Genomic DNA, 19586 nt, shown 5'->3' on the forward strand with positions numbered 1-19586 from the left:
TGTGGAGGTATAATCCACATGCCATGAAATTCATCCTTTAAAGTATGCAATTCAGTGGTTTTCAGTATTTTTACAGTTGCACAATCGTTACCACTGTCTAATTCCTGCACATTTCATCACTTCCAAAAAGAAACCCCCACCCATTGACAATCATTCTCCATTTTCCCCTCCCTTCAGCCCCTGGCTATCATGAATTTACTTTCTGTCTGTATGGATTTTTCATGCATTATTGTGAGCAATAATAATTCTATAATTGGAGCTCATCTGTGTAGTCTAGCTGTTGGCAGCACATCTCATGCATTTTGGAGCTAGGTATGTCGTGACAATCTGTATGATAAATGATTCAGTTAAAAGGAAGCACGAGATTAGTTAGGGACTTGGGTGTCATTTGGAGGTGAGAGTAAGCACTTTCAGTTACAGAAAGAATGGTTTTAAGATTTATTTCTTTTAACTTTCTCAGTAAAGCTAAGTCTACAAGTCACATTTATTGACACTTGAAGAAGATGTGAATGATGACCTTTACAAATTGTTCTTTATGGTGGTAAAGTATATGTAACAAAATTTGTACTTTAACCATTCTGAAGTATTACAGTTCCATGGCATTAATTTACAGTGTGGTTCAACCTCAGCCACTACCTATTTCTAAAACTTTTTCATCATTCCAGACAGAAACTCTGTAGTCACTAAGCAATAATTCCCCTCTCCCTCTCTCCCCAGCCTCTGCTAACATCTGATATACTTTCCTCTCTGTGAATTTGCCTGTTGTAGATATTTCGTAGACATGCAATCATGCAATATTTGGCCTCTTGTGCCTGGCTTATTTCACTGTGTGTGTTTTCAAGGTTCATCCATGTGGTAGTGGGTGTCAGAACTTCCTTCCTTTTCACAACTGAATAATATTCCATTGTAAGTATATACCATATTTTGTTTATTGATTCATCAGTTGACGGACACTTGGGTTGTGAATATACTCTGGCTCTCGTGATTACTCCAGTGGACGTTGGCATACATATATCTGCTTGAATCCTCGTCTTCAGTTCTTCTGGACATATACCTAGAAGTAAAATTGCTGGGTACGAATTATGACTTTTTAGCTATGAGAAACTGTTTCCTTGTGCAGCTCCCCAGTTTGAATCTTGTGCAGCGGAGAATATAGTATTAGGAAGTTCCATTATGTCAGTAATGAGAATCTAGTAGTTTCTCTGGGCTCCCAGTGCCTCTATCAGAAATTTGACTCTAATTAGGTGTTTAGCAATCTAGCAGCTGTCTTTTGATGCTGCCTCCATTCCAAAAAAATAATGAAGTTTTCTAGATCCATTTCAGCATTTACCTCCATGCTGACTGGCTTTGTGACTTGACAAGAAATGGGTGTTTGGCAAGACGAAGCTATTTAGTGTTTGTCTCCTTCTCTCCGTCTGCCTGTCTGTCTAGTCCAGGGGCACCCACGCCTGTGGAGCGGGATCCAGTCTGACAACTGTGAGGACCCTGGGAGAGGAGGCTTCCCCCTACTGTGTGGTTGGGCTGCGTCCTCCTCCATGGCTGTTGTGCATCTGTCCTGGTAGAAGGGCAGTGTGGCTTGGCTGATAGGGTCTCTGTCTCCCAGCTTTGGAGTTGCCTGGGGGAAAAAGCATGTTCCAGGGCTGTTGCCTACTCTTCACACCATTTGAAGTCTAGGCAAGGGAGGAAAAAAGTACAATGGAAAAGAAGTAGGGGAGAGAATCAGGAAAGGGGGAGGAGAGTAAGAGAGAAGGGAGTGGATAAACAAGGGGACATTTTTAACAGTTGATGGGTCTGTGCTGGGGATTAATGGACCAATTAATGATCAGGACGCTTCTTTCTAATCTTGGGAGGACTTTTTTTTTTTTTTTTTTTTTGGTAATTGTTTTACCTAAAAGTGATAAAGTTACCTTACATTTTGATTGTTTAAAACACTTTTAAGTCATTTTCATGTCTACTATTTCAGCCATTCTTCAAAAAAAATCCATTGAAGTCATGGGACAAGTGTTATTATCCCAGTTTTTCAGATGAGGAAAAATGGTCTCAGAGAATTTGAACAACTTGGCTGGTTAGGGAAGGAAAAAAAACTCATCAGTTTTAGTTTTTTTAGTATGTTAGGCTTTGAGCCTGTGCATCTTTTTGTCCCATTTCAAGCTCTCTGATTGGTGGGTTCAACCTAGCCATAAATGTGTGTGTGTGTGTGTGTGTGTGTGTTTGTGTGTGTGTTTCTAAGATTAGCAGAGCTCAGTATGCTAAGACAGAAATGCAGGTTGCTTTGAGAACAATACACTTAGTTTAATCCCACTGTGAGCACATTCTTCCCTTGTAGGCTCTGCCTTCACATTGCCTCCTGGACCTGCTTACAGGTGTATTGTGGCCACTCCAGAACTAAAATGTTGCATGGTGCTTCTCCAAGGTCAAAACCTCTGCTGTCATGTCTGGGTGGCCAGGTCATCCTGGGGTTCCAAGCTCCAATCCAAGGGGATCGCAGTGACTCATATCTCATATTTGGTCTGCAGTGGATAGGATCTTCTGACTCTGTTTTTCAATTATTTAATAGTCAAAAATTTTGACCTATGCCCAACTGTCTGAAAGATTAGGAGATAAGAAGCCTTTTCCTAAGATAAGTTGACTGTGAAATGTCCCTGAAATGGGTAGCTCATGCCAATTGTGATGAAAATAATTTTAAGTTGTTTTTTCCCCTTCCAGAATTGGGATGTTGATCATTCACAAAAAGTTTTGAGCATCTGTTATCTGTAAGGGAATTTGCTCATAGGATCTCTAGATTAAAGGAGATCTTCAAGGTTACAGGCTCTCAGCGATCCCTTCCTTTAGGGAATATATAGAGTAAGAGATGTAAGATACACACCCCATTCACAGATACAAGTATAATAAAAGGCAGAATATGTTTGTTGTTACAGGGAGGTGAAGGTGAAACGCTTAAAGAAGGAGGGTGACACAGTTAGATGGAATAAGTGGAGAAAGCATATACAAAGATGAATATTGAATATTGAAGGGTGGACATAAATGGGGTAGAGAGGAGGGGTATACATTCCCAAGAGAAAGAATGGTATAGTCAATAATATGTTGAAAGGCATATGCATTGGATTTTAAAGGAAGAGTGAGTTGAATTGGATTAGAGCTTAGATTATATATGGGGAGCAGTGAGAGAAGGTTGGGATGGCAGGAGAGGGATAACATATAGAAATCCTTTGTGTTAGGCTGAAGAGCTTTGGTAGGCAGTAGAGGGCTATTTATAGTGTTTGAGTGAGGAATAGTGTGGTCATAGTTGCTCTTCCAGAAGCCTAGGCAGGCAGTGGGGTAAAGGATGAGGTAGGGGTGCTAGGACTGCAGGTAGGGGGACAGTTCTGAGACCGTAGTCCAGGCATGAGAGGGAAGGAAGGGCCTTTCTTAACAAAAGCCAGAGGCCAAGGGAACTCTTTGCTGTAGTCTAGGTGGGGAGGGTAGAGGGTAAATGGAAGATACCCAGCATATGTGTGGAATTAGAATTCATTTAGAGGTGATATTTGAAGCTGTGGAAATGGATGGCATTGTTAGGGAGAAGGAACAGAGAGAAGAAAATGATGAAGGGGCTGAAGGTAGAGGCCTTACATTCAAAGGTCAAGAAGGGGATGGAATGGAGCACACAGAGCCAGAATGGTCAGGAAGGTAGAAGGAGAGCCTTACTACATGGGGCCATGGAGGGCAAGAAGGCCATCACTATCACTATTGAGTAGAGAAGTGGGTAGGGAGAATGGGACCTGAGAAAACTCTACTAGATTTGAGGATTGGGATGTCAGCAATGGACTTTGTGAGTGGGCTCAGAGTGATCAGTGTGCAGTCAGTGAGATTGCTCAGTGCTGAGGCATGGCAGGTGTGACGGGAGGCACGTGTGGATCACTCTTTCAAGATTTTTAACTGTGAAGGAGAAAGAAGAGATGAATTTGTTGGCACATGAGAGACTGGACATGGAAGTGGGGGGCTGTTGATGAAGTGGATCTGGAAGAAGGCAGTGGGGTCAAGGGACAGGAACAGGAGGTTTAACCCCAGCCCAGTAGGTACAATTCTGTCTTCAGAAATAGACCAACAGTAAGAAGAGGATGAGAAAATATAGAGTGGTGGTGGTGGGTGCTGAAAAAGGAGATATTATGGGTCTGAGGGATGGCAATGCTGGATCCTGAGACAGATGAGGGCAGTTGTAGTATAGTCGGAGCTTGAAGACACAAAGAGGTAACAGTTAGTAGAATATACTATGAGACATCCCAAAGATATCAGTAAGGGTTTCTAAGTTTCAGAAGGAGCCTGGTTGAGGTCAGAAAACATGAGTTAGGGGCCAGCAGTGATCAGCAGTTCTAGAGAAAGGTTCCCCAGAATTGAGTTTGCCAAAATGAGATGGCACTAAGTAGGTCAAGGGGCAAAGATAAGTGAAGCTAGAGCTGGTGTAGGAGAATGGAGGCAGTTGCCTAAGACAATTGAGGTGGCATGGACATCCTAGGACACATACTTTTAGTAGGATTTGTGAGTCTGAATCCTCTAGCTTGCCTCTGTTCACGTAGACTATTCGTCAGAATAGTTGGTTGGCCATGAGTGCTGAGTGGATGTACAGAGGAGCAGGTGGACTTTCCTTGGGGGAACATAAGAATAGGAAGAAGATGGCAAGCCTGGGTGGTGTGGATGATGGCAGCCTTAAAAGGGTAGGTAGAGGGTGGTGGACTAGGATGTACGTGTGTGTGCGCATGTGTATGCATGCCTGTGTGTGTGAGTGTGTGTATGTGCGTGCATGTGGTGTGTGTGTGTGTGTGTGTAAGGATAGGTGCATGGAAACAAAATTTGCTAAAGCTCTCATAATTTGGCTTCTTGCGAACCTTCTGGGTACTGACACCCAAGTAAAGAGCCCATGTTCCAGAGACCTGAGGTCGTGTTCAAGACAAGGATGGAAGGAAGCAGGTCACATCAGGACTGGTATAGAAGTGCACATCAAACATCCAGTTGTCACAAACCGTCTTGGACATCATGGACAAGGAACTTGCACTACTGGCCTCAGTCATGGCTGAACAGTGGATAGGAGTGTTCTGGATAATCCAGATGAGAAGTGTCAGCCTAAGAGTGGTTACATAGAGAATGACCTGCCTGCATGTTGCTCCCATGCCTGTCTTCTCATGCACCCTATCCACACCAAACAAGCTTCCCAGCCTATGGTATTGGTTTTCTGGAGAACCGGTTAGCCTTTGCAAAGTGTTAAGCTCTATGATTTTATGTCATTATATCAGTATATCAAATTCCTGAGAACAGAACATTTTATGATTTTTTCTTTATCTCCTCCCTCTCATAACCTCACAACAAAAATGTTACAAACCACTGGAAAGTCTCAGGTTGGATCCCATTTGAGGTTTGCAATGCCTAGATTTCCCTGCAATCAAGAAAAATATGATATCCTGAATGTTTAATGAAAGGATGTAAGTTTTTGGTGCCAAGAACAGTAACACCCCTTGAATGCCATGGAAGTATGCTCTGCTGGATAGTGCTTGGTCCAAGAAAGGGTTAATGATCAGGAGGCATCTCCACGCTCTATCCCAGTCCTTGTCATGCGTGCAGGGACCATCTGTGGACTGGAAAGACTTGCCCAGGGGCAGTGGGAGGTGTAGTGGCAGCAAAGCCCTGGTGAGTTGAGTAGGGGAAGCTAGGCCCCTGCACTTCCACCCGAGTTCTCTGCACTGATCACCATGGTGAAATGTATGTACAGTCCAGTGGTTCCAAGGTCTGCCTTTTTCCTCCAGTTCCCTGCACCCATCCCCACCTCTTCTATTAGACTTGACCATAGTGTAGGGGTAGTCCCAGGGATAGGGGTGAAGCCTTTACTGGGAAGCACATTTTTTTCTACCCTTTTTAGCTAAGGAAGGGGCACTTTGTCTGTTGGCCTGCCCAGAAACCTCTGGGAATTGGTATGATGGATCCTGTGGCTACTGTTTTACCCAGTCTGTCCTCATAAGGGAAACCTATTTGCTGAGTTTGGCCTTGTTCTGGAGAACCTCAAAGTAACATTGACTCCACCTTGATCTCTTGCTGGATCTGGGTGGCAAGACTTTGGGGTTTTCCCTTTTTCCACTTCATGGAAACTTGGAAGCCACCCTTTTCCTCTGATGGTACCAGCATGGGCTGAGTCTGGATGGACAGGTTTTCTCAATGCCTGTTACACTTTCTAGACAACTGGTCCTAAGACATTTCCTTAGAGTTTGACTTGGCTAAAAAATAGAATGAAGGAGAAGAGAAGGTCCTGAATCAGAAAATGACTATAAAAATGTTCTTGAGTTGGATGAAGAAATGGAATAGGCCTGGTGTCCCTGAGAGGTAGGCACAGCTCTTTGTTGAGACATCCATAGATAGCACCTTGTAAGGTCACGTTTATGCACACTTGGACCAGGGACAGGCACATGTCAGTGCCTCTGGAGGAGTTACAATTAGGTTGTGGTCTTTTTGGAAGAGAGGATAAAATGGCAATAAAGGTCATCTAACTTGTGTTTTTCAGGCCCAACACTGTTAGGGAAATGTTCCTCTAACATTTGGGGGCTAAATGCCCCAAGGATCTCCCTGTGGTGTGTGTATGTGTGTATGCCCATATGTGTGTGAGGGACAAGAGGCAGAGGGGAGGAGAGAGCAGCGTCTCTTCATTTGAAACCTCTGAAAGACACCATGTTTTCACAAGGTACAGGTGTATCTGGGCACAGAGACCCCTTATTTAGATGGAGTTCAACCTTTTGCTTCAGAACTTGGTTGAATCCTTTAACTTCCCTATGTCTGAGGATCTGCATCTGCTAACACCAAGACCCCCTCTCTCCATTAAGAATCCATTTACTCTTGGGGCACCTGGGTGGCTCAGTCAGTTAGGCGTTTGCCTTTGGCTCAGGTCATGATCTCTGGGTCCTGGGATCAAGTCCTGCATCAGGCTCCCTGCTCAGTGGAGAGTCTGCTTGAAATTGCCTCTCTTTCTCTCTCTTTGTCCCTCCACCCACTTGTGCTTTCTCTCTCTTTCTCAAATAAATAAATAAAATCTTTTTTTTAAAAAGAACCCATTTATAAATGACAATTATTGAATATTTCATAGGGATTAATTGAAGTACAGCAGGAGAAAACTTTTTTCATCTAGTTGTTTACATACTGTCCGGTACACGGGGAAATTGTAGTGTAGGCTCAAATGCTTAAAGAATATTTCTGAGCCAAGTTTTCTCTAAGAATGTATTGGGGTGTTGAAGGAAGAATATAAGACAACCCTGCTCTGTGACCTCAATAATAGTACCAAAGAGAAAAGGCTTTGGGCTTTAAAGGCATGGGGATGTCTTGTATTTCCCTGACCTTGAGAGAGAGATCTTGAATTGGGGATGCTGTATCTAACATGCTGTGGATGTGACAAAGAATCTGCTGCTGAGGAAGTCTTTGTGAGGGAGTTCTGTTTCATCTTTCCTTCTTTTTGGGTTTCTTCCCTTGGTATGGAAGCACATGTTTTGTAGTTCTTTCAGCAGTGGTCTATGGTGGTAGATTTCAAACCTCTTCAGTCTTTGTTTGACATTGTCTTTATTTCTTTTGGTTCACTCATGAATAATGTCAGGTAAAAGTTTTATGTTAGCAGTTCTATTCCTTCAGCAATTTGAAGTTATTCCATTTTCTTCTGGGCTCTATTGTTGCTGATGAAAAGTCTGCTGTAGGCCTGAATCACACTTCTGACTTTTAAAAAGATACTCTGACTTTAGTGTTAATGCAGTTTTACAATGTTAATACAGAATTTTTAAAAAGTCTTGCTAGAGACTTGGTGAGATGCTTCAGTTTACAAACTCATGTTGTTCTCCAGTCTGGAAAATTTTCAGTCATTTTCAGATATTGCCTCTCTCCTGTTCTTTCTATTTATTCTTCTGGAACTCTATTTTAAAATATATATTGATCTTTACCATTGTACATTTTCTCTTAAATGCACTTTCATATCTTATATTTCATTATCCCTCTTTGTTACATTCTGGATATTTTCTTCAGCTCTGTCTTCCAGTTTACCAGTTTTTTCTTCATCTCTTTCTTACCTTTATTTTTTTTTAAAGATTTATTTATTGATTTGAGAGAGAGAGAGAGAGAGAGAGAGGGGAGGGGCAGATGGAGAGAATCCTCAAGCGGACTCCACACTGAGCGTGGATCCCAATGTGGGACTTGATTCCAGGATTCCAAGATCATGACCTGAGCTGAAATCAAGAGTAGGATGTTTAACTGGCTGAGCCACCCAGTTGCCCCTGCTTAACCTTTAAATGCATTTTTATTTTTCATGGTTATTTATTTCTAAAAGTTCTATTTTGTTCTTTCTCAAATGTTTTGGCTTTTTTCATAGTGTATTTTCCCCCTTTGGTTTCTATTCCATAGTTTAGATTGTTAGTAATTTAAAAATATGTGAATACTATAAATATTATATATAGTTTATAAATATGAAATGTTTATAGTCTATTTAAAATTGTTTTATTTATTTCAGCCCTTAGGGAATGGTTATCCCGTTTCTTTTATCCACTGACTTTCACTGGTGGTGGATCATTTCCTTTCATGGCATATACATTTTGAGTGTGAGTCTGTCTTCTTTGTGATTTTTTTTCCTATAAGGTTCTAAGCACTCTGAGTTATGGAGGTGTTGCAATAGTGCCATTTTGCATTTGCCTCCAGTAGGTAATCTTGATGGTTTCAGTGGTCCAGAAACATTTTTGATATTTGCTTCTTGACTTGAAGTGTCCACAGCATACTGTTGCTTTAATTATCGTGAGAAAAAAATGGTCAGACCCAGAATCTCAGTCAGAGATAAGTGGAATATGTATGTGTAATGAACTGACTCATACAAACAGGAAACATTTTAATTTTTCTGCCATTGCTGCATTCAGACTCTCTCAGTTGGGTCTCCCTTCCCTGTTCTTTCACATTCTCTAAGGTCTCTCTTTGCTTTCCACTCACATTCAGTTATTAGAATAGTCTTATTTCAATAATTAAGACTCATGTTGCAACTATTAAAGTCCATAGACTACTTCAGGCCCTACCCATGGCTTTCAGATTTGTATGGAGACGAGTGGCATGACCTAATTTTTTCCTTCTTCTTCTAGTTCTTCCACTTCTCCCCTACTTCTGAGTTGCTAGGATTAGGGCAGAGGAGAGGGACTTAGGGGATGGAGGGCTAGAATCTCTCTTCTTTGTACTGTTTCTTGCCTGACATTGGCTGGCCATTATGTTCTCTGCTATGATAGTCATCTCAACACTGCCTCTTTCTTAGGGCGGCATTTCTGTGGGTTCTTTGATGGTCCCTGTGGGGTTCTTTATATCACACAGTTCCCTGATGTGGGTGGTATGGTATCTCCCAGAGAGTAGCTTGAATCCAGTCATCTTATACTGTCATCAACTCAGCCCAGTAAAGGCTATTGTATTTAATCAAAATTTGGAGTTGCAGGCTGCTTCCCATTGTCGCCCTTTCTCCTTACCCTGTCTACATAACTGCTCCAGTTCTCTTGGAGGATTCTTGAGGCAACAGGAAAAGTGTCAGTCGTCATCTCCTTATCTCTTCCTTGGGAAAGGGGCAGAGATTTTAGACTGGGTCTTTTTTTACTGGGGAACAGTTTTTCCAGGTTCTTGGCTATTGGTCAAGGCCTTGGTTTCCACTCTTGGCTTTGTGGGGTCCCCTAGCTGTGTCTCCTGCCATGTAATGTTAAAGCCCCAGCTCTGGCCCACATCCTCCAGGGCCATCTGAGCTGTAAGTGCCTAGGCTTGTTACTCAGCTTTAAGTTCTTTCTTCCTTCCTGGGACCAAGGAATCCCCTTGCTTAGTGTCAGCCAACATTGCTCACTATATCTCTGCATTGTAGAAACAGCGCATTCAGGTTAAGCTCAGCCTGCCTTATTACCAGAACTGAGAATTTGCATCCATGTTTTATAGACCACTAATAATAATTCTACTTCCGTCACAAAGATGTGAGGGCAAATGAAATCATGGATGTAGACATGCTTGGAAAGTTTTGACCCATTTACGAGGGAGAGATTATTATAAATATACCTCTGCCTGGTTTGTTAAATCATTCTCCCTGAGCTGGTCCTTTAGTAAAACTGTATTTATAAGCGAAACTGTCAGAAACCAATGTGACATGATGAAATTTAATAGTTTGCCTCCTTTAATATTTATGGCACCTAATGATTTCTGGCCTATCCTTTGGGACTTTTTCAGGTAGAGTATTTTAAACTTTCTGGATGTCAGCCCATTATTTCTCCTTTTTAATATCATAAAGTATAAGCGGTATATATTAGGCACACATTAAAATACATATTTGGTACATTAGGTATCTGTTAGGTATATTAGGTACATACCAGATATATCAAGCTAACTCATTCTGCTTTCTTTACTTAGGGAATCAAAGACAGGTCAGACTATCAATCATCAATCATCAATCAGCCAATTAACGTTAAGTGAGAGCTTGCTCTGAGTTTGGCACTGTAATAGCCACTTGGCAGAGGGCATAAACAAGTGTAACCAATTTTGACAGCCATGTATGAAATGTCTAGCAGATACTGGATAGACACAGTGCTCGACATATTGAGAAATAAAACAGATGGGCATCTGCCCTCTTGGAGCTGACAAGGGAGCCACTGGCTGAAATGCATTAGAATTTCTCAGAGGTGGCAACGTGGTCCATTGTTATAACCATCTTTTTTGGTAAGTGAGTAAATCCTCTAGACTCTGGAAGTCTTGCTCAGATTTTTTACAGTGTACGCACTGATACCATAATCCCATTAGGGATAAATTAAAACAAAACAAAGCAAAAGCCTAGTCCAGGAGTTGAGCAACTTCTGGTATAAAGGGGTCAAACATAGTATGAAAGATGATTTTTATGGGGTTTAGTTGCTATCTCTGTGTCATGGAGGTTTATCTCTGGTTGTCATCTCCCCTTTCTGTGCTCTTTCCCTTGCTGCGGAACTTCTTCACATCACTTTAAGGGATCCTGGGCTCTTAGCTTTTGCCTTTTCTTCCCTCTGTCAAAACATGCTCATAGAAAAAAGGGCTCAGATACCTGACAGAGTCGTGCAGCACTGTCCTTGTGCATCCTGGTGGTCGTGGGTGTGTCTTGGGTGAGCTCTGATGTCCCCTGAGGCTAGCCTCATCCAGAGGGTGGGAGGAGGATGGTTTCTTCAGTGATGCACTTAGGAGCTGCTCCAGAAGGAACAGGGCCACGAGGACCTGCTCAGAGGGATGCTGGAATCCACTGTTTATATTTTTCTATAAATTTAAATCAACTTTTTATATCCTTTCTGAAGTATTAGCCTGTCCAGCCTTTTGTCTAATTGTGAAATGAAAGATCTTGTCTCTTTTTAGACATTAGCAAATTAAGTTCAGGAGGAATTAGGAAGATGAAAATCATTCTGTAGATGATTTTACCGAGCCTGGTAAAAGATGTAGCTAAGACGACAAATAGGTTTCAGGTTTTGTGCCCATTCAGGACTGTTTGTGGCTGTCTGAACTTCCTTGTGTTGAAGGGGAGTCTGTTACCCAGGTTGGGGGGAGAGAGTGTAGCAGTCGATAAGTGTTGTCTGCCACAGCCTTAAGAATGCAGGTAAGGCATGTAGCACACCTACTATTTAGACTATTCCTGGTAGAGATGGACAGATGCATAGGTTGTATTTTAATAGCCAGCTGATTCAGTCACTTCTGTCAAACAAATAGCCAGTTCAATGATGACAAAAGAATCAGCTGAAATATGTGTTTGGCATAACAAATAAAAAAAAGAAGAAACTTTCCCATTTTTATAAACTCTGTGTTACATTTTTTAATCAGGTAGGTTGGTAAATCATAGACAAAATTTGAAAGGTGAATTAAATGTGAGAGCTTCTAATTTCTGATTTAACTTTCCTGGAGGAGTCACTAGATAGTACTTTATAGTTTTATTATACTGTCTTTCTAAATATTTTTTTTTTACACTAAATATTTTTCAAAGCATCTCAGGCATAGTATCTTATTTTATTCTCACTTGATCCCTGTGACAGATTTGTTTTTAGTGCATAGATCAGAGATTATCTGGCTTGCCAAAGGTGGTCACGAGCAGTTGAGCCTTGATCTCTTGCTCCCTCTGTTTGTACCATAAAATTTCTGTGACACCTCCCCTCCCTCCGGGGTCTCCAGAAGATTTCTACCCAGTTGATTATTGTTGATACACTCTTTCAGGGCCAGGAGGCTGTGTGCTAGGGCAGTGGCTCAAAATAGTATCTATTCCCTGCTTGAAGAGGTTGTCCTGTCAGTAGCAGCAGGCTGATGAACTAGATCCCACTGCTTTGGTAAAATACTTTGGGGTTTATAGGATGGAAAATTTTGTTTGGAAGTGAAAATAACCCACAATCATTTGTACTGTGTAGTTGTCAGCTGATGCTGTCTGAGTCACCCCTCACCATCTTCTGGCATCCTCGGGGGGCCTCCCTGTGGTCCACCTAGAGTGGTCTGAGTGTGGCCTTATTTGGCTTTTTAGAGCTTGTTGGCTTTGGAAGTGCCTTTCAACCTGCCAACACCCAAATGGGAACCCGGATCAAGCCATGCATTTAAATGGCCAGGCAGCAGAGAGAGCTCAAGTGGAGACATCCAAAAGATGTGGGGCCATTTACTTAACATAAATCAGCTCTCTGAGCGTGAGTGTCTTAATGCATTCCTTCAGTTATAAACAGTTTAGCGTCATGACAGCCAACATCTTCTCACCCCCACTTTCCCTAGCCCAGGCCTCCGTTTGGATTGTTTCTGCAACCAGGGACTTTGATGATTGCAAGGAGGCCCTTCTGAAGAATAATAAGCTATTGTTTATCAGAACCTTCCTCCTGGAGTGTTTGCACTCAGTGGGTGCAGGCCGACTCCCTCCGCCCTTGCTCATGGCTTCCAGTGGCACTTTGCTGCGTGCATCACAATCTCAGTTAATCCTCACTTCCCATTTATGAGGTAGGAACTCCTGTTATCCCAGTTTCACAGCAAAGAAAACTGAAGTTCAAAGAGCATAAGTAATTTGCCTACGGTTGCACAGCTGGTAAGGGGTGGAGCTAGAATTTGAATCTGGCTCACCTCTTTTCTGAGCCCTGGTTCTTAAAAAGTCCTGCCATGATTATCTTGTTTCTTTTCTCATTTGGAGAGTTTATTGCTGGGCCCTTAAGCTTTTTCTTGGTAGCTTACATAGCAGCCTATATGCTGGCAGAACAAGCCTGTGGGTCTCCTCAGACTTCCCCTAGCAGGAGGAAAATTTGAGTTAAGAATGTGCCTTGTCTCAGAAGTGGTGTCAGCATAATGGCCTTGTCCAAACCTCAGATTTAGGGTAGCAAGAACCAAGGTGCAAGAATCTCGGTTTGTGCCCTGAGTGCCAGGTTTCTCCTAGGAGCGGGTGTGCCAGGGCTCAGGCTGGAGAGTCTGCCTCTGCCTGTGGAGCACTAAGGCAGGGAATCCATTTGGGTATGGAACAGGGGTTGGTATATTTAGAAATAATCTCTAGAGACTGTCGTATTTGTTTATCTGCATGTTTAGAGATGAAAGTCAGGGAGGTGGGTCAGTAAGAAAATGCTTGGGTTGACATCCAGTTGACACAATGGCTCTTTCCCAGGGATGCAGGGCAGCCTGATATAGAGGGCCTATTTTAGGGTCTCTCTTTATCAGTTTGGAATTGTCACTGTCTGCACTGCGGTGAAACAAGCGTAGCCTGGCTCTGCCTTTCCTGACTGGAAAAAATCTCATTGCACAGGCTTGTCTTAGACTCAGTCTTTGCCCAACACGCTCACACATTGTGGAACGCTTTTATTTCTCTTCCCAACCCAGCCGCAGGTGTAACCTTCTGATTCACTATCTCATTTAGGGCAGAAACCTGCAGAGCTATGTCAAGAGGGGCTGTTTTCACTTCTGGATATTACACATGCTTAATGTCTTTGCTTTGAATACATTCCAAGAGGACACAGGCAATAAAGGAATATGCACACATGGTTTGCATGGAGTCTGCTGCTTTTGGGGGTAAACCACACTTATTTTCTCCCTCCTTCTTTCCCTCCCTCCCTCTTCTTTCCCTTCCCTTCCATCCCATCCCCTCACGTCCTTTCTCTTCTCCTCTCCTCTTCTCTCTTTCCAATATATTTTCATTTATTAGAGCAGTTTTCCAAGGGGTAGGAAAGAGCAAGAGTTTACCTCTTTAGCACTATATATTTTGCAGTCATGAAATTATTTGCCCCTGGCTTTTCTTTTCTTTCAAGTTTGATTCCCATTTATTCTGAAGTCAAACATGCTGGTATTGGGACTGTTGTTGATTTCTGTAAGATGACTCAGTTAAAATGAGCTCTTGCTTTATATAATGGGACTTCTTATGTGGGCTGCCTATGAGAAGGGCCCAGGAAACCTCCCGCTCTCAGAACATGCAGCTACCACGTTGGAAGGACCTGGGGTTTTGCTTTATGGTACTTTCCACTGCAAGGGAAATCATGGACCAACCACTCATGGAATCCAACAAAAGGGACAGAAGTACTGACTAAGGCAAGACAGACTATCATGATCTGGAACAGATTCTAAGCTAGGATAAACTATTGTGTTGTGAACTAGCTGGAATTCAATGTTTAGCAACAGGCTGACCAGTGTTTAATACAATATGAACATGTTTCCTGCTTGAGGGATGAATGGACATTTAAGATGTTTATCTTTATGATCAATTTGATTTAGATAAAACTAATAACTGTGTGTGTGTGTGTGTGTGTGTGTGTGTGTGTGTTAGGTTGGTGAGAGTTCCATGCATTTTGTTTGAATCCATACATTAGCAAGTGTTTTATATTGGAGCTATCTCATATACAGAAATGATATTGGGGTTCAGACTTTGTAGCTGATTGTTAACATGTCTTGTATTTCATGTTTTCTTCTCCTGTCTTTTTCATAAGAAAGGGGAGGTATTGTGTGGGCAGTCCAAGGTAGATAATGTTATAGCTTTTAAGTTTTTATGACATTTTTAAGAGGAAGAGGAGTGATTTTGGCTGGACTGGGCTGAATTGGGGTTTGGAAATAAAAGTAGCAATGATTCATTGAATATCTGGTGTATGCCAAGCCTTATATAGGAGCTTCATGTGAATTGTGTGACTTAAGTCCGAAAACAGTCCTGTGTCATAGATACACATATTTTAACTCTACAAAAGAAAGAATAGGTTCAAAATAGCTAAGGCATGGTGACCCACAGAAGTTTGGATCTGGATAAGAGTATAGGCTGTGGGAGTAGAAGATGAGGGTCTGGGTCAGGCATGCAAGGTTTCAGGGGGCTGGAATGGAGCCCTTGGATAGAACCCAGAACCTTCAAGAGCTTTTTAAGAGAGATGAGCAAACTTCTGTTTACTGTCCTGGAGTAAATAGCAAGGAGGCTTACCATCTATCCTGGGGCTTACTGTACCACCTGTGAGAAAGAGGGACTGTCTGCCTATACCACTCATATGTAGGGGGTCTGCATTTATGCTCCTTGCCCATTATAGGAACTTTAGGATAAAAAAAGTTATAAAAAATGATATCTTGGACTTTGGACTTTGTTAGATGAATGGATTAAGAAAATATAGTATATACATACTGCTATGTACTAAATTGTGTCCTCCACCCAAATTCATATATTGAAGCCCTCAAGTAAGTGGAGATGGGCCCTTTGGGAGACAGTTTGGTTTAGATGAGGTCAGGAGAGTGGAGCCCCCATGAGAGAATTAGTGCCCTTATGAGAAAAGACAGTAGAGAGCTTGTTCTCTCTTTCTGCCACATGAGGACACAGTGAGAAGGTGTTCATCTATAAGCCAGGAAGAGGGGAAGTGAGCTTTCACCAGAAGCCAATCAGGCTAACACCTTGATCTTGGACTTCAGCTTCCGGAACTGTGAGTAAATATGTGTCTTAGCCTCCTGGGCTGATGTGATTTGTTATGATGGCCTTAAAAAAGTAGAAAATCCTGCCATATATCACAACATGGATGAACCTTAAGGACATTATGCTAAGTGAAATTAATCAAACTCTCAGAAACAGAAAGAAAGCAGAATGGTGGTGTCCAGGGGCTGAGAGGAATTGTTGTTCATTGGGTATGGAACTTTGGTTCTACAAGATGAGAAAGTTCTAGAGATCTGCTGAACAGCAGTGCATGTCGTTAACCACCATACCATTCACCTAAAAATGCTTACGATGGTAAATGTTATGTGTGTGTCTTTTGCCACAATAAAAAACAAACAAACAAATCCTAGATCTAGGATAATTGATACCCATGAGAGCCCTTCAACAATAAATACAAACAACTTGGAAGCACACTTCTACATCTCAGGACCCCTAACACTTTTGTAAAATAAATAATCCCACCTGAAGAGGAACTCACAATAGGAGACATGAACCTCGTAACAAAAGAAACGTCCATGAGTTAGAGCCAGCCAGACTCAATAAGCAGCAAAGTTAGTGTTCCAAGAATGAAAGTAACAGGATGATTCCAGGAGATGATGAAATACATTTGTTTAAACAAAGAGATCAAAGAAGAAATAGAAAGTCTAAGAAAAGAATAGTGCTCTATGAAAAAAGAGAAGTTTTGAAAACAGGGCTCAGTATACTTAAATAAAGGTCTTTAATGAATGGATGTGACATCAGGTCAGGCCTAGCAGAAAGTAAAATCTGCGATGGGACACTGCCCAGGCTTCAGCACTGAGAAAGTACTGAATCCATGGAAGAGCAATGAAAGAACTGGAGGACAGGATGAAAGGTTCAATATATACTTCGATGGTGTTCTAGGAGACAATGGAAAGAAAGGTGAGAAGACATTGTTTTAGAAGAAAATGCCAAGAAATTCCAAAATTTAAGAGAAATATTGATTTTTACATTGTAGCATGCTGAGTATTGAGTAGGGTAATTAAAAATACATCTACATCTAGACACTCAATAGAGAAAACTGCTGGAAGGTCAAAGAAAATGAGAAAATCTTCAAAGCAAGCAAGGAGAAAAGACAAATTATCTACAAACAGCAGTCCTCATCAAGCTACAACAGAGGCTGAGAGACAATGAAATAATATCTTCAGAGTGCTCAGTGACTCTCAAGCTAGAGTTCTGTGCAAAGCTAGATTTTCAGTCAAGACTTCGGATGGAAAGGCATCGTTCATACAGACAGAGACTGACGACATGCACCTCTAAAGTGATCTCTGCAGAAAGAACTACCAAGCCACATGTTTAGTAAAGAAGCATTGTTTCCTTCTGCTGCTGCTTCTTTTTTTGAAAGAAGACTAAGATTTAGGATGATTCGAAAATAAGGTGGTTTTAAACATTAAACAATAATAAGGTTCTAATAAGTGATAGATGGGGTGGGTGCAAAGATCAGAATTTAATGCATTTAAGGTCTTGCTATTTTTCAGAGAAATAATGAACTGTTATTTAAAATATTTCCCTATTCAGAACAAAAAAGAGAAATATTCAGACACTGACCTTTGGATACTCACAATTAACACCAGAATAACGACTAATGGATAGTAAATTTTTACTGTGTGCCAAAAACTGTTATTTATATTATTTCATCTAGTCTTACACTGACCGTATCGAAAAGATAATGTTGCCATTTGGGGAGGTAAGAAAAGAGGATATATTTACCTTTGTACTCCCATTGCTCAGTATAATGTCCAGCGGTAGTATGTGTTCAATAAGTGTGGGTGAGCCAAACCCAGCTGAGGTCAAAATGCAGTCAACCAACAGTTTGCCTCCACCATGATATTAGAAAGGTGATAAAATCATTGTTTAAACTCCACTCTGTCTAACCTCACAGTCCCTGCTTTTCGATAGGGCTCTGCTCCTCACTGTTTACTCCTCTGGGTAAATGACTATCTGGACCAGTCAGACATTGGCTCTGCACTTCCGGTAAACTGATGCCCCATTTGTCCCCCTCTCATACATTCTTTGATCTCCCGTGTGACATGCCCTACTCAGACCCAATGCCCTGGCTGTGTTTTTACTGTGTGTCACACAGGTGAGCAGTCTCCTGGATGTCTGTTTTCTGATTTCACAAGTTTTTATGTGGTATTCTGACAACATTGCCAGCCCCATGTTGCTAGGGAATGCAGTAATGATCACGGCATTTAGAGCACGTACCTTCTTTCCTCCCTCCCATAAACCCCTGCCTTTATTATCTGTTCAGGATGCCCATTACTGCTGCTTCAGTACCTTGACCCTGCCCTACTGAGATGCTCCACTGCATTCTGGACTGTGGGTCATAGAGCTCGGATTTCTTTACCCAAGGAATTACCAGTGAGAAAACTAGCACCTAGGGTTGCTAAGCTACACTCTACTATGTTCTAGTCACACACTGGAGGAGAGGTGCTGAGATATCCCACATTCAAGGAGTCTTCATTCAGTTTCCTATATTTTGAATAAAAACGCTGTGTGTTCTCAAATCTCTATGAGATCTTTCCCTCTCTTCCCCTGTCTCTCTATCCGCACATATACACACACATACACACATACCAAATTAATTGCTGAAGTCTGTGAACTTTTTTTTTTTCTTTCTTTTGGTGGTGGTTGTTTTTTTGTATCTTCTGTGGTTTTAATTGTGGAGCGTACTGTTGGTTTCCTGCATTGGTGGTTACTTTCAGGCTAAAACAACTCATTGGGGAGTCCCACATGAACTGGCTTGCATACAGCATGGAAGGGGAACTCTGAATTTAGGTTCCCATACTGGCTTCTTACACACTGTCATCATCTTTGAGGTTTGTTTGTTTATGTATGTATGTATGTATGTATGTAAAATGCCAGTGTTAGAAGGCCTGGTGCACAGATGGTGTCTTGAAGGCAAATAAAGGCTCTTGGCTTGCTGCTGATGGAAGCTATGTGCTCCTCAACTCTCTCTCTGCTTTTCCCTAAGGACGCCTGGCTATAGATCCCAGCAGTAGCAGGGCAGCTTATGTTGTTGAAGCCTGTGTTCTGTGGTTTTGTGGCTAAACCAAAGCATTTCAATTTTCCCAAAAGGGCCAGAGGACCAGGTTTATTATACCTTGCTTAGGGAGAAGCTTGAGGCAGGTGGGAACAGCATCCACTTTGCAATTGGAGAGCTATGTTCATATTCTGACTCAACCGTCTTGGATGGCTTTGGGAAAGCCAAACTCAATCAATTTCTCTGGCTGGAAATTCAGGGTACAAATCTCTGTGTTGTAAAAACAATTGAGTGAGATGATAGCCTGAGAAAATGCTTGGTAAATCTTAAAGCACAATACAAATATAAAGCATTGTTACTCTCATTGCTTGGAGAATGGATTGTGGGAAGTTAATGGCCCTCACTGTAGTGTGTTTCAGTGCCAGGAATGACAAGAGCTGTCAATAAATATAGGTTCATGATAGGGTAGAGAAGCTTTTGGACTCTGTGGAACCCAGGGCTTTATATATTAAATGCATGCATTCATTCAGTCATTATTGAGCAAGTATTTATTGAGTGCCTGCTAAATGCCATGTGCTGGGAATATAAATGAATGAGACAGTGGAATTGTGATTGATGTTTTTTTCTGGCCCTTACAAAGTCAGAAAAATTAGGTGTGTTTTTTCAGAAAGTTAAGTTTACTTGCTATAA

General features: G+C 41.7%; 1 protein-coding gene across 40 annotated transcripts in view; it reads left to right on the forward strand.

Annotated features, from left to right (window-relative positions):
* Positions 1-19586, forward strand: part of CACNA1C (calcium voltage-gated channel subunit alpha1 C) — a 746185-nt gene that overhangs the window by 103024 nt on the left and 623575 nt on the right. The gene's annotated exons all lie outside the window — the stretch shown is intronic.

The sequence above is a fragment of the Canis lupus genome, chromosome 25 (assembly GCF_048164855.1).
Source record: "Canis lupus baileyi chromosome 25, mCanLup2.hap1, whole genome shotgun sequence".
NCBI lineage: Eukaryota > Metazoa > Chordata > Mammalia > Carnivora > Canidae > Canis > Canis lupus.